Genomic DNA, 14116 nt, shown 5'->3' on the forward strand with positions numbered 1-14116 from the left:
CCTTGGTAACTGAAGAGATGCTCAAATCAGGGAAGATCTGTATCTGTATATATAGATGTATATATTAAAAATATATACATATATACGTACATATATATCTCTAATAGAAAAGAGAGTCTAGGAGAGATCTAGTGACAACAATCTAGTTGAGAAATACAGCACAATTCAAGAAGTAACAAGAAAAGTGCACAAGCCAATATCTTCTTCTTTTTATTTTTTTAGATTTTTTTCAAGGCAATGGGGCTAAGTGGCTTGGCCAAGGCCACACAGCTAGGTAATTATTAAGTGTCTGAGGTCAGATTTGAACCCAGGTACTCCTGACTCCAAGGCCGGTGCTCTATTCGCTGCGCCACCTAGCTGTCCCAAGCCAATATCTTCTTGATTACTGATTAGAGAAATACAAATTAAAACAAATCGGAGGTACCACCTAACACCTATCAGATCGATCAATATGGAAAAAAAGAAATATGTCCAATGTTGGAGGGGATGTGGGAAAACTGGGGCACTAATGCATGGAGTTGTGAACAGATCCAAGTATTCTGGAAAACATTTTAGAACTATGCCCAAAGGGCAATACAAGTATACATACCCTTTTCCCCCAACAATGCTTGGTCTGTATTCCAGAGATCATAAGAAATGGGGAAAAACCCTCAAGTACAAAATATTTGTAGTAGCTCTTTTTGTAGTGTCAATGAATTGGAAATTGAGGGGATGTTCATCATTTGGGGAATGGCAGATTATGGCATATGAATGTGATGGAGTTCTATTGTTCTGTAAGAAATTATGAGGGGCCAGAATTTAGAAAAGCCTGGAAGGACTTGTCTGAACTGTTGCTAAGTGAAGTGAACAGAACCTGAAGAACAGCAACATTGTGAGCAGATTAACTATGATGGACTTGTTCTTCTCAGCAGTACAATGATCTAAGACAATTCTAAAGGACTCATGATAGAAGATACCATCCATTTCCAGAGAAGGAATTACGGAATCTGAATGCAAACCAAAGCAAATTATTTTCAATTTTAAAAATTTGTTTTGTTTTCTGAATTTTTTCCCTCTCATGTTTTTTCTTTTGTTTTGATTGCTCTTTCGCAATATGACTAATATGGAAATATGTTTAACATAGTTAAACATATATAAAACTATATCATATTACCTGCTGTCAAGGGGAGTGTGAAGGAAAGGAGAGATGGAGAAAATGTGGAACTCAAAACCTGATAAAATTGAATTTTAAAAACTCTCTTTGAATATGGTTGGAAGATAAATTTATTTAAATATTTTAAAAATAAAAAAAAACTTATTGGATAAGTCATTTCTTATCTCCTGGCTTTGGTGCCCTTATCTATAAAATGAAGGGTTAGCATCAATTGGGGTATAGATAAACAAATTATGATAAAAATGTGATGAAATATTATTGAGATATAAGAAACTATGATGGTAATGATTTCAAAGAAACCTGGGGAGACTTATATGAACTGATACAGAGTAAAGTGAGAAGAACCAAGAAAACAGTCTATGTAAAAATAACAACATTAAAAATGGAACTATGTGGAGAACCTCAAGATAAAGGATCAAGTATGATCTCAGATGAAATGATGAAAAATGCAATCCATCTATTCACAGAATGGGGAAGGACTAAATGTGGAGAATGTCATGTGTTTTTTTGAACATGACCAATGTGGGAATTTGTTTTGCTTGGCTACATATATTTGTTACAAGATTTTCCTCTCTTTTCTACTCCCATCACCTTTCCTCACAAAGACCCTTCCAGGGCATGAATGGGAGAGCTGGGGAAAAAGTAACAAAATACATTAATGGGGAAGGGAAGAATTCATGACCAAAGAAGATGTAGAGATATACAAAATAGATAATTTTAATTATATTAAATTAAAAAGTTTTATAAAAACAAAACCAATGCAACCAAAATTAGAAGGAAATTAGAAACAATCTTTTTTTTTGCAAGGCAATGGGGTTAAATATTTGCCTAAGGTCAAACAGCTAGGTAATTATTAAGAATCTGAGACTAGATTTGAACTCAGGTCCTCCTGATTCCAGGGCTGGTGCATCACCTGATTGTCCTCAGAAAAAATCCTTACAGCAACTATCTCCTATAAAGACCTCATTTCTCAAATATTCAGAAAGCAGTCAAATTAATAAGAATTGAAGTAATTCCCCAAATTGATAAATGGTCAAAGGATATGACAGGCATTTTTTAAATGAAGAAATCAAAGCTACCTATAGGGAGATGAAGGAGTTCTTTAAATCACTTTTGATTAGAGGAAAAAGAATAAAATCTCTAAAGCACCACCTCATACATATCAGATTTGCTAAGAAAACAAAAAAGGAAAGATAAATATTAGAGCAAATGTGGGAAAATTGGATAGGCAGTGGATAGAGCACCGGCCCTGGAATCAGGAGGACCTGAGTTCAAATTTGAATTCAGACACTTAATAATTACTTAGCTATGTGACCTTGGGCAAGTCATTTAACCCTATTGCCTTATAGAAACTAGAAACTGATCTAACTACTCTAAAGGATAAACTTGAACTATACCCAAAGGACAGACAAATTGTGAATATCTTTTGATCCAGTAATATACTATTAGGTCTGATTCCAAAAAGATCATATGTGCAAAAATATTTATAATAAGTCTTTTCATGGTGGCAAAATATTAGAAACTGAGGGGATGACTATCAATTGGGGAATGGTTGAACAAGTTGTGGTATATGAATATGATGAAATACTATTGGGCAATAAGAAATGAAAAATAGGCAGAATTCAAAAACACCTGGAAAAACTTGTATAAACAGATTCAAAGTGAAATGAGCAGAAATAGAACAACATTGTACACAGTATCAGCAACAATGTATGATGATCAACTATAAATGACAGCTTTTCTCAGCAACACAATGATCCAAGACAAGTACAAAGGGCCTATGAAGGAAAATGCCATCCACATCCAGATAAGAATTGATGAACTCTGAATCCAGATCAAAGTAAAATTTTTTCACTTACTTTACTCCTTTTTTGTGATTCTTTTCCTTTTGATCTATTTCTTCTTTTTTACAACTGTGACTAATATGGAAATATGTTTTACATAATAGCACATGTATAACCTATATCAAAATGTCTACTATTTTTGAAAGAGGGGAGGGAGAAACATTTGGAATTCAAAATCTTGTAAAAAATGAATGTTAAAAATTATCTTGACATATAATTGGAAAAAATAATATATTATTAAAATAGAATATAATTAAGGAGTAGGACTAATGGTTTCTGAACTCCTTTCCACCTCTGATATTTTGTATTTTATCTTTTCAGATTTCTTTCACGTCTAACATGTTCTGTGTTCTTACCTAGCTTCAACATTGTTTTCTTTGCTTCCACATCTGAGAAACAAGGTAGAATTTGGATTAAAAGATCAGGGAGGCAAGGAACTTGGACCTACCACAAATTGTCTCAGTCCTTGATGGAGCCCAGACCATCTGTCTGAATGAATTTGCCTTTAATTAACTTTCAGTCAGCTAAGTGATTAGGAGGTTATATGGATCAAATTTTCCTTCGGTGACAATGGAAATGTATTGTATTGTAGATCTGCAATGTGCCATTCAGTGAAAGGCAAAGGGGGCTGGATTAGATGATTACTAGATCTCCTTTCTAGCTCTAATATTATCTGTTCTTTATTCTGATACATTGTGTTTGAAGGTTCTAACTAGCATTAGCTCTCTGTGATTCTATTATGGTAGAATCAGGATAGTATGGTTTCTATTTTATATAGGAGGTACTATAGGAGGTCTATGGATGATACTTCATGACCACCTTAAAGTCATCTCAAACTTTCAAGATTGGATTCTAACATCTCATCTCATATTCTCCATGTCATCCTAATTCTTCCTTGAGTAAGTCACTCTTTCTGGTGCACAGTTTACTTACCTGCAAAATGAAGAGATTGGGCAAGGTAGATTTCAGCTCCAAATCTATGATCCCACAAACTTGTTGCCTTCTTGAATATTTCTAACTGTTATTCTGAAATTTCAGGGAGGAAACATCTGTTGACATATTTCTCTTCCCAGAACATCTTCACACTGATCTTTATTCCCCTCCCTCATATGTTCTGCCTGTCAATTCAATTGAATTTAATTTAACAAACATTCATTGAATGTTTACTATATACAAAGTTGTTGGGGGATTTATATAGTCCCTGTCTTCTTGAACTTGCAACTTGGTAAAGTGATGAGGTTTAAACATGGGTAATTAAATATAGGATGAATTAATATATAAGTTCATTAGAGAATCATAAGGAAACTTAATCATTTCTTGTAATAATTGGATAGAACATGATCTTAGAGTCAAGAAATCTTGGGTTAAAAATCCTAGCTAGGGATGCTTGTCTGCATTGTGCCTCTACATCTCACTCCCCCTATATTTAAACTTCTATTTCTTTATTTGAAAAATGGAGATGGAAACAGTAGCTCTTACTTCATAGGATTACTGGTATTTTCAAATGAAATTGCTATACAAAGTGTAAATATATAGGATTATATAAATATCAATTATTTTTGCCATTTTTATCTAATTCTTATTTTGTTTGATGGAGTTTACACAGAAATAGTTCTGGGATGTATCATGCTGACATATCTTGGCTGTATGACCCTGGTAAAGTCACTTAACTAAATGCCCTCAGCAACCCTCTAAGACTATGATTGGCAGAGATGATACTAACCTATATTGACAAAGATGTTTTCCTCAGTTGTAAGTTCCCTATTCCAATTAAATCCATGTACAGTCCCTGTCTCTACTATTGAAGAATAGATAAAATAGCATTTTTTGGTAATTAAACAAAAGTATTGAGTTTTAAATTGAATATGGTTGGCACAACTTCAGAAGTAGACAGGATGATATGGACCTCATCTTATTCCCAGATGTGTTTTATTTCCTCCACTTAGCTCTTTTAAGTGAAAGTTTTTCATTCCACACTTTAGGATACATGTATTAGGTATGGCATTCTTAAATGCTTTTCTCTTAGTGATTGTGGGTTACAGTTTGGTAGTTTATGATAAGGAAGAAGATGATGATGAAAATGTATTGATACCAGACCACCAATATCTTATTATGGTGTGGTGATGAGTGACTTGGACACTTCAAAGCTAGGCCGGCTGAATACAAACCATTATAGGTTCCATCCAGTAGGAAAGATTTAAGTTGGGTCTGGCAATGAATTGTGTATCTGTCACTCAAGGACTAACCTAGCCAAGTACAGAGAAATCTACTACCAAAGGGGTAGAGGGTGGACTTTTTCCAACCAGAGCAGCCCATCACACATGTATTAGAGGGCCTGGCACCTGCACTGATAGAAGGAGTCCTACCAGTGAGGTCATACATAGGTCCTTATAGAACTAGATTGACAGAGTGAACAGAAAATTGGAATTAGTAAAGACCCAGTTTCAAATTCCATCAGTGACATTAACTACTTGAATAAATGAAAGCTAACTAATGAACTAGTAGAGAAGTTATTTAACTATATTATATTATATTAATATAATATATGGATTAAGTTACTAAATGCCTGCAAAGAAAAGTGAGCAAAACAAAAGTATACTTACTTTCAAGAAACTCATAGTTTAATGGGTGAAGCAACATGAAAACAACCATGTATAGACAATTATATACAGGAGAAATGGTAGGTAACCTAAGAGTAAAGGCACAAGCATTAAGGGGGCCTGGGAAAGTTTCTTTGCATAGGGTCAAATTTTAGCTATGACGCAAAAGAAGACAGGAAAGTATGGGAGATACCAAGTGAAGATGAAGGGAGTTAGGAAATAGAATCCTATGTGAGGAACAACAAGGAAGCCATTGTCAATGATCACAAACTATGTGGGAAGAATTAAAATAAGTATAAAAAACAGAATCTATATCACAGGGATTTTTTGAGGATTAAATGAGACAGTACAAAACTCTGTAAAACTAAAAATAATATTTAACAATAACTCATTTATTCAGTGCTTAAAGGTTTATAAAACTCTGTACATAATCTTATTTTTGATTCTCTCAATAGTCCTAAGAGGCAGGTGTTATTATTATTATTATTCTCATATGACAGAGGAGGAAACTGAGTCCCAGAGACATAAACTTTTGAAGTTAATTTTGCTAGCAAGATCCCCCTATGCTCTGGGCTCATTTGTAATGAGCTAGTGCACTGGATATTCCACTAGGAATGTCAGAGGCACTGTGTGCTGGGGAGTTACATGAAGGTTTAAAAATCCAAGTTGACATTCATCAAGGATATGCTCACCAGCACTTTGCAAGAAAAACCAAAATAACTCAAGTCATTTCTAGGCTTAAGAATAGAGCATGAGTACCAGGAAGCCTTGCCAACCCTCTTTGATCTCTTCTTTCCCACCCATCCCCCAGTCTCATGCTTATTTTCTGAATCTCCAGTCTTAAGTCTTTGCTTCTTTTATGATCTTAAAGGAATAAATAAATCCATGTCTTCTCTGCCCTCCTAGATTGGGAGCTCCCTGAGGGAAGGGAGTACGCCTTTTTTCATGAATAACAAATTTACTGTAGTCTGTCTAGATCTGACTACAAGTATCATGGCTAGGGAATCATTCTCGGATACCTGCAGGAAGATTTGTGTTCACATGCAATTTCTGACATGGGCTATGTGACCTTGGCCAATACACTAATCTCTTATTGCTCTAGGTAGCTAAGTAAGACTATCTGATTAGTGAAAAGTGGTAGAAAGAATGTCTTCAACTGGGAGCTCCCTCTATTAATGAGATCAGCTTTAGTCCCTATTTCTACATGCTAGCAGTATATTGATGGACTGGATCAGCGAGACTGGAGATCAGATCATATGAGGAATTGTTCAAGAAATTGATAATATCTAGCCTTGAGAAGGGAGGACCTGGCATTAGGGAGAATTATAATTATTCCCTAGTATTTGAACAGTTTTCATGAGCCAGAAGACTTCATCTCATTCCATGTGGCCCTAAGAGGCCAGAGCTAGGAACATCAGGCAAGGAAAGAGACAGACAAGCTTAATAAAAGGAAAAACTGCCTAACTGTTAGAGCTGCTTGTACAAGTGGATGCTTTGAGAAATAGTAAGCAGAGGGGATATTGTCAAGGGGAAGATTGTTCAGGGGCAGCTTGGATGAAGTGAACCCTTAGGGTCATTCTTTTTCTCAGAGTTTATGCTTGGGTGATTGTCCAAGGTGTTCATGCTCCCTTGCTTCCAGTATGGATAAGACAAAGCCTGGAATGTTGCAGGTGGTAATGTTCATTGTGTTACCCAGAACCCTCCAAAATTCCAGGCTCAAAAGGGCTGTGGCTGAAGTTATATCCAGGGGCTAAAGATGGTGATTTTCTCTTTTTGACTCATTGCCCCTACTTGGGGTACTCCAGGAAAACCTCTAAATACACCATGCTCATGAAACTTCTTAGTCTATATTTTTACAATTGAGTTTTTATACTAGCCAACTCTCAAATCAGCACTGTCAGTCACTAAACATTTATTAACCCTGGTGTCAGGAGGTCTTGAATTCAAGTGTGACCTCAGACACTTGACCTTTAATTTCTAGCTGTGTGATCCTGAGTAAGTCACTTACCCCTGACTACCTTGCATCCAGAGCCATCCCCAGTTATCCTGGTCCATATCTGGCCACTGGACCCAAATTACTCTAGAAGAGAAACTGAGGTTGATGACTTAGCACAGCCCTCCTCACTCAAATCCAATTCACTTGTTTGTTCTGGCATCATGCTAGGATAGAGAGAAAGGCAAAAGTGTGTCTGTCCTTGAGATGCTCACCATTCCCAGAAGTGTACAATATCAGTCTATACTATGGGCATCAGATAGTGGAATACTCTTAATTTTAAGACTTACAGAAAATGCATAAGATGACAAAGGTTCACAGGAATCCATAAGTATATGCAGAAATACATAAAATAATTCAGCAGCCCAATGAATTCACCACACCTTAAGGGCAGTCCAACAAACATTCCCCATACCATGGGCTTGAAAAGTGGGGTTAGAAAAATCCTGAGGCTGACTTCCTCTTCTGATTATTCCCAGATCATGGCAGTAATCCTTCAGTTTTAATCTTCAATCTTCTATTGAGAAGCCTTTTCTAATGGAGGGTGGTTTTGGGGATGATTTCCAAAGATGCCCAGATGTTATTGCCTAGGAAATCTTTCTTTTCTGATGGGAAGTTCAGATTCTAAGCTTTGAGATTCATGAACATCATGGTCAGATTGAGTAAACACAAATGAGCCTGCCCCTGCCAAGTGCTTCAGCTGTTCATAGACAGAGAAAGGAGAAGGAAAAGATAGAAATCCTTCTCCCTCTCTTCTACTTCCCTTCTGCCAACTTTGCTTTACTCTAAGGGAAAAGAGAAAAGACAAGGAAAGTATATTATGAGCAGCTTTGAGTTGGTTTCACAAATTGTGAAGGTATGCCCTGTCATATGTGTTTGGGCAAAGGTCCATATCCTGAAAGTTCATCAAATTGATGGGGGGAACCTTATGGAACACCTTTGATTGACCTCCACTTGTATCTGAATGGAGTGGGAGAAATCACCGCAGTGGGAAAAAGTGATCAGAAGATCTGAGGTCAAGTATTAGTTCTGTCATGAACTCTATTTTTCCTCTCTGGGTTTTAGTGGTCTCATCTTTCTAATGAGACTGATAACTTTTGCAATGCCATATCTACCTCCTTCTCAGGGCTGAGGTGAGTTTCTAAGGAGACTGAATATGAAAGCCCCTAGAAAAGGATTAAGAGGAATGGATGTAAGGGGACCTTTGTCAGTTCAGAATACTCACAGTAGTTAGGGATGGGGGTTGGGGAAAAAAGCTAGTGGAGAATAAACTTGGTGGAACTTTCAAGAGTTCTCTGTCTTTTGATTCTCCCCCCCCCCCCATTCCAGCCTTCTCTGCCCCCTGCAGGGAGCAGCTGTGCCAATCCTGAAAAAAAGAACAAAAAATAGAAGAAAAAAAGGATGCGGGTGTATTCCCCCCCCCCACTTGAATGAAGGAAAGAAATGACACTGAGTGGGGAATAATTACTCAAATTGAGACGGAAATCAAATATGAAAGGGAAAGAAATGAGGAGAATCAACCAGGAAATGTGTCTTCTTCCCTCCCTCCCTCCAGTCCAATCTCTCCTCTCCACCTGGCTTTCCCTAGTGATCTGATCCTCCCCCTCTCCTTCTAATTAATTGACTGTCCTTTTGCAGAGATGCTCTTGGGTCCTTGTGGGCTGAGGACTACATAAATAAGCCTAAGATGCCCCCAAAGGGAGATGACAATCTCTTTACTTTGTCAATTCTCTGAAACAGCATTTTCCCAAATACTGTTCTGGAATTAACTGAAAATTATAGAATCTTAGAATCATTGAATGTTAAAGCCACAGAGCCTTAAAAACATTAAATCTAAGAGATGGAAAATGACAGAATTATAGAATCTTGGACTATTAGAGTCATGGGATCAATTATAGATATAAGATAATAGCAGCATAGAATCTTGGAGTCAGAATTTTAGTCATAAAATTGCTCTTGAAATTCTAGAACAATGGGAGCAATAATGTACATTAGGAAGGACTTTGCTAGATCCAGAGGTTCTGATGAAGATCTAGGTTCCAGAAGAGGGCATTCTGACTCTTATTATATTGCCTTTATTCTACAAACTTGTAGAATTTGTGATTTTTGTCAGGGTGGCTCATACTTCTGCTGATCTACATGGCTATATAAGAGTTAATTACTGTGTCTGAGAGCTTCATCTCGCTGTGACCAACTTGTTGATAGACTTCCCAGGCTTAGAGGTAAAACTAGCAATTCATATAACTGGGGCAAGAATCATAAAAGTATGAGGTTTTGGAAAACTGCCAGAGCCTAAGCCAACATGAAGCAAGCACTGGGGAGGCCAGCATAGCAGAGGGCAGGCTGTATAGGGGATGGAAAAAAGTCTTGAAATCACACCTTAGCCAATGCCATGGATAGAGTGGAGAGGTTTTTACAGGAATCCTTGGTTTGTCTAAATAACACAACTTTACACTTGGACCCTGGATGAAGAAAAAGACTAGAAGCAACATTCAGGGGAATGGTGGTGAGGGAAGGTGGCTGTCTTCATTGATCCTAGATTGACAAGAGTACCTCAATAGTGATTTGAGGTGAGTGGGTCAACAGGTTTTATAGTGAGACCTGGGAGATTTATGCCAATGAGACAGGGAGGAGGTACAATACTCGAAGAAAAGACAAAGGACCAGTGTGGTTGGGCTTTTAGAAATGCAGGGAACAATGATGTGAATATGGTAGAGAAGGAAAAGACCCAGAAACTGGTGGTCAAGTGCACTGGAAAGGAAGAAGCATGCCCCTTTGAGTTCAAATGCTTCTTCCCAAGTTCTAAGATCCAGTCATTTTCCTCTAGTTACAGCTAGGCTTGTGTCTATATTTGAAATCTTTCTATTTTTCTAGGACATGCCACAGCTGGTACCTGAACAACTTTGCAGTTCCCAGTATCATCTCTATGTCTTAATGAAGCAACAGAGGAGTGGAGGAACTAAGAAGAGCAGAATTACAGGCTACTAGAGCTCAAAGACATCTCAGGCATCATCTTATTTCAAAGATGAGTATACTGAAGTCCAGAGGATTAGAGTGACTTGCCAAAGATCACTTAGCATGCTGGAATAAAGATTGGCATCCAGATCCCTAGAAACATAGGGCAGCTATGTGGCATAGTGGATACAGTACTATATCTGGATTCAGAAGGTACTCATCTCCCTGAGTTCAAATCTGGTTTCAGATACTAGTTATGTGACCCTGGGCAAGTCACTTCTGTTAGCTGTTTTTTCATTTGTAAAATGAACTAGAAAAGGAAAAGGCAAAACACTCCAGTATCTTTACCAAGAAAGTCCCAAAGGGACATGACTGAAAAATGACTGAACAACTCTAGAATCTGTGACCAGTGGTTTTCCTACCATCCTGTACAATGTGGGCAAATCTACTTGATTGCAACCCTCATGGATTTGCCCTTTCTCCAAGGATTTACAGGCTAAATACAGAATACAGAATATTATCATAAGTAATATATAATCAATCAGTTAATTAGGAAATGTTTATTAAGAGTCTACTATTTGCCAGACATTGGGAAACACTAGACATATACACACAGAAATACAATATTCCCTGCCCTTCAAAAATTACATTTTACAGGGAGACATATACTGTAAGACCTGTTCATAGATAAGGGAACATAGAATATGCAAAAATTTATTTCAGTGTGTATGAATATTAATAACTGAGGGAATCAGGAAAGGTCTCTTGAAAAGAGGCATGTTTTTCTTAATGGTGCATGAGTTCTATTTCTCAGACTACTTGGATTCCATCATTCTTCTTTCTCTCTCCTGTAGTGGAGCTGATGAAGCATCAGATTGATTATAAAGGGCACTCAAGATGAGATCCTATAGAAACCCTGCATTTGAAATCAGAATACCTAGATTTAAATCTTTACTGTGCTGCTGGCTATCTATGTAAACCATTTTCTCTCTCTCTGAGACTCAGTTTCCTCATCTGTAAAATATAGCTATGAGAGTTTATTTTAGCTCTATCATGGAACTGTTGCAAAAAGATACTTTATAGACCATACAACACTATAAAAATATAGAAATATGGGATTGTTATATGTCTCAGTTCTCAGTATGGCCACGAGCAAGCTGTCCTTTTCTTTTGGCTTCAGTTTCCTTGCCTTTATAGTGAAGGTGTTTGCCTTCTTAGTTCTAACATGCTATATTCTAAGATCCTTTCCATCTTGGACACTGTTCTGTATTTCAAGATCCATTCTAGCTAAGTTCTCAGGGCCATTCTAACTCAGAACTGGTATGATTTGAATCTTTAATTTCTATTCCTCTACCTCATGTCTGGCTGCCCTCAGTTACAGTCCCTTCTTCCCTAGGCAGCCTCTTGCCTGTCGCCATTAATTTTTATAGCATTACAATGTTCAGCTTTTATAGCCCGTCTGCGGTGGATTCCTCTTTAATGAGGTTTTGTGCTCCCACCCTGAGCCCAGTATTTTGTTTTATTTTTTCTTCTATTCTCCTGAAAGAAGGTATCTTCTTGCTGACCTGCCAGCAGACAGTCTGTAATCTCAGCATTGGTGCTTTCCAGTGGGGAGAGTCCTGGGCTGGGAGTCTGGAGACCTGAGTTTGTGTCCTTGACCAATCCTCCCTCCCACCCCGATCTTGAATCCCTTCTCTATAAAGTGAGGGCATTGAACTAGATGAACTCTAAGGTCCTTTACAGCTCTAATTTTTTTTATTCCATAAATTTCAGCCATACGATTGTTGGGTGGGGGGAGTCAAATTTATTGGGTACTGAGTTCTCTAACACACAGTATATCTAAACTAAGACTGGTAGGCTATCTGATAATGATGCTATAGTAAGCTCTTCACAGTTCTAAAGTGCTGGGAGTCTGGTACTTCTATCTGACAACTGAAACCCACCCCCAACTACTAAGGACCAGAAAAGAAGAGTAACACAATAAATTCTTGACAGAGCCTAGTCTCTTGACAATCAATCCAATGTTCAAAATTGCATTATATCATATTGCTTCCCCATTACCAAGAAACCCTTCTGGAGCTCGAGATATGACTTAGCTTGGAGTGGGTCATCATCTTCCCTATCTGCTGTACTCTTGAGCCTTACAATTGCTGACTTTTTTATAGCTGGCTTTAGTTCCCACCCCTTCACATATTCAACCATCTATTTAATGGAGAGGGAAAAAGAATGAGACAAAAATGAATTTAGTGATATGCAGTTTGACTGACTAGGCACAGCTGGACCCCCAGTGACCCCTGAGAGTTGAGCAGTCCATGTAGGAATGAATCAGAGCTCAACTGATCCTGGGCAAGGGAAGGAGGGAAATGTTGGGGTTCCTATAGGATCATAGGAACACAAGTTTCACTACTAGAAATGACCTCAGAGATGATTTAGTGTGATCCATTGGTGTCATAGAATATTGATAGCATGGCATGCACTAAAGTTTTCCTTGAACGATTTGGGGAAGAAGCATAGGGTGTAATTGAAAGATTGTGGAGGTAGACCTGGATTCTTTAGAGTTTTGCTATCACAGTGAAAACTCTGGAAGGTACCATCAAGCCAGAAAAGCTTTGAATATGGTCTTAGTGATGGATCTTTTACCTGTCATCCAAGGATCAGACTCATTAAGGTTGGAGAGGCTCATTATCTATTACACCAATGTATGTAGGTCTGATGAATCATGCTTGTGTGACTTTGGAAATGTAACTCTCTTAGGGCTTAGACAAAGACTAAGAATTGCAGAGAAGGGTGGATCTGGATTGGTAGAGGACTTTTTTCAGTGAGAGCACCTTATTTTCATGAAATCATAGATATCATGTATCTAACTCCCTCCCCTACACACACAAACACACACACACACACACACACACACACACATGCAAAACTAGAAATACACATACACAAATTCCTCCCCCCCCCCACCAGAATAATATAGACAGACAGCACTATAGAAATTCAAAGGCAACCTAGAATGGTGAAAAGAGCTTTGTCAGCTTAAGAAACTATAAAGCATAGGTAAGATCTTTTACAGGACAGTCTTCTCTGTCTCTACAGATTAGAGGTACAGTAGCAAGACGACTGAGTTTGGAGTCAGGGAGTTAAAACAGAGTTAAAACCCAGTCTCAGGGGTTGGCTAGGTGGCACAGTGGTTAGAGCACTGGCCCTGGAGTCAAGAGTACCTGAGTTCAAATTTGACCTCACATACTTAATAATAACCTGTGTGGCCTTGGGCAAGCCACTTAACCCCATTGTCTTGCAAAAAAACCTAAAAAAAAACCCCAGTCTCAGATTCTTACAAACTATTTGATCCTGGGTAAACCACTTAATCTCAATCTGCCTCAGTTTCCTCAACTATAAAATGAAGATAATGACAGGATTGACCTTGCAGGGTTGCTGTGAGAATGAAATGAGATAATATATGTATAGTGATTAACACTATGCCTGACACATAATAGTTACACTATAAGTGTTGATTCCCTTCCTTTCCTTTCCTTTCCTTTCTTTTTCCTTCCCTTCCCTTTCATTGTCGATC

The 14116-nt window shown here is 37.8% G+C and overlaps 1 long non-coding RNA gene across 1 annotated transcript in view; it reads left to right on the plus strand.

Moving 5' to 3' along the window:
- The window catches only part of LOC141499970 (uncharacterized), a 44799-nt gene extending 34104 nt beyond the window's left edge, over positions 1-10695 (plus strand). The window contains exon 2 of the long non-coding RNA XR_012471806.1: positions 10465-10695. This is a non-coding gene — a long non-coding RNA (uncharacterized LOC141499970). The remainder of the gene's footprint in view (positions 1-10464) is intronic.
- Positions 10696-14116: the final 3421 nt, after the last annotated feature.

Source organism: Macrotis lagotis, chromosome X (assembly GCF_037893015.1).
Source record: "Macrotis lagotis isolate mMagLag1 chromosome X, bilby.v1.9.chrom.fasta, whole genome shotgun sequence".
Classification (NCBI taxonomy): Eukaryota; Metazoa; Chordata; class Mammalia; order Peramelemorphia; family Peramelidae; genus Macrotis; species Macrotis lagotis.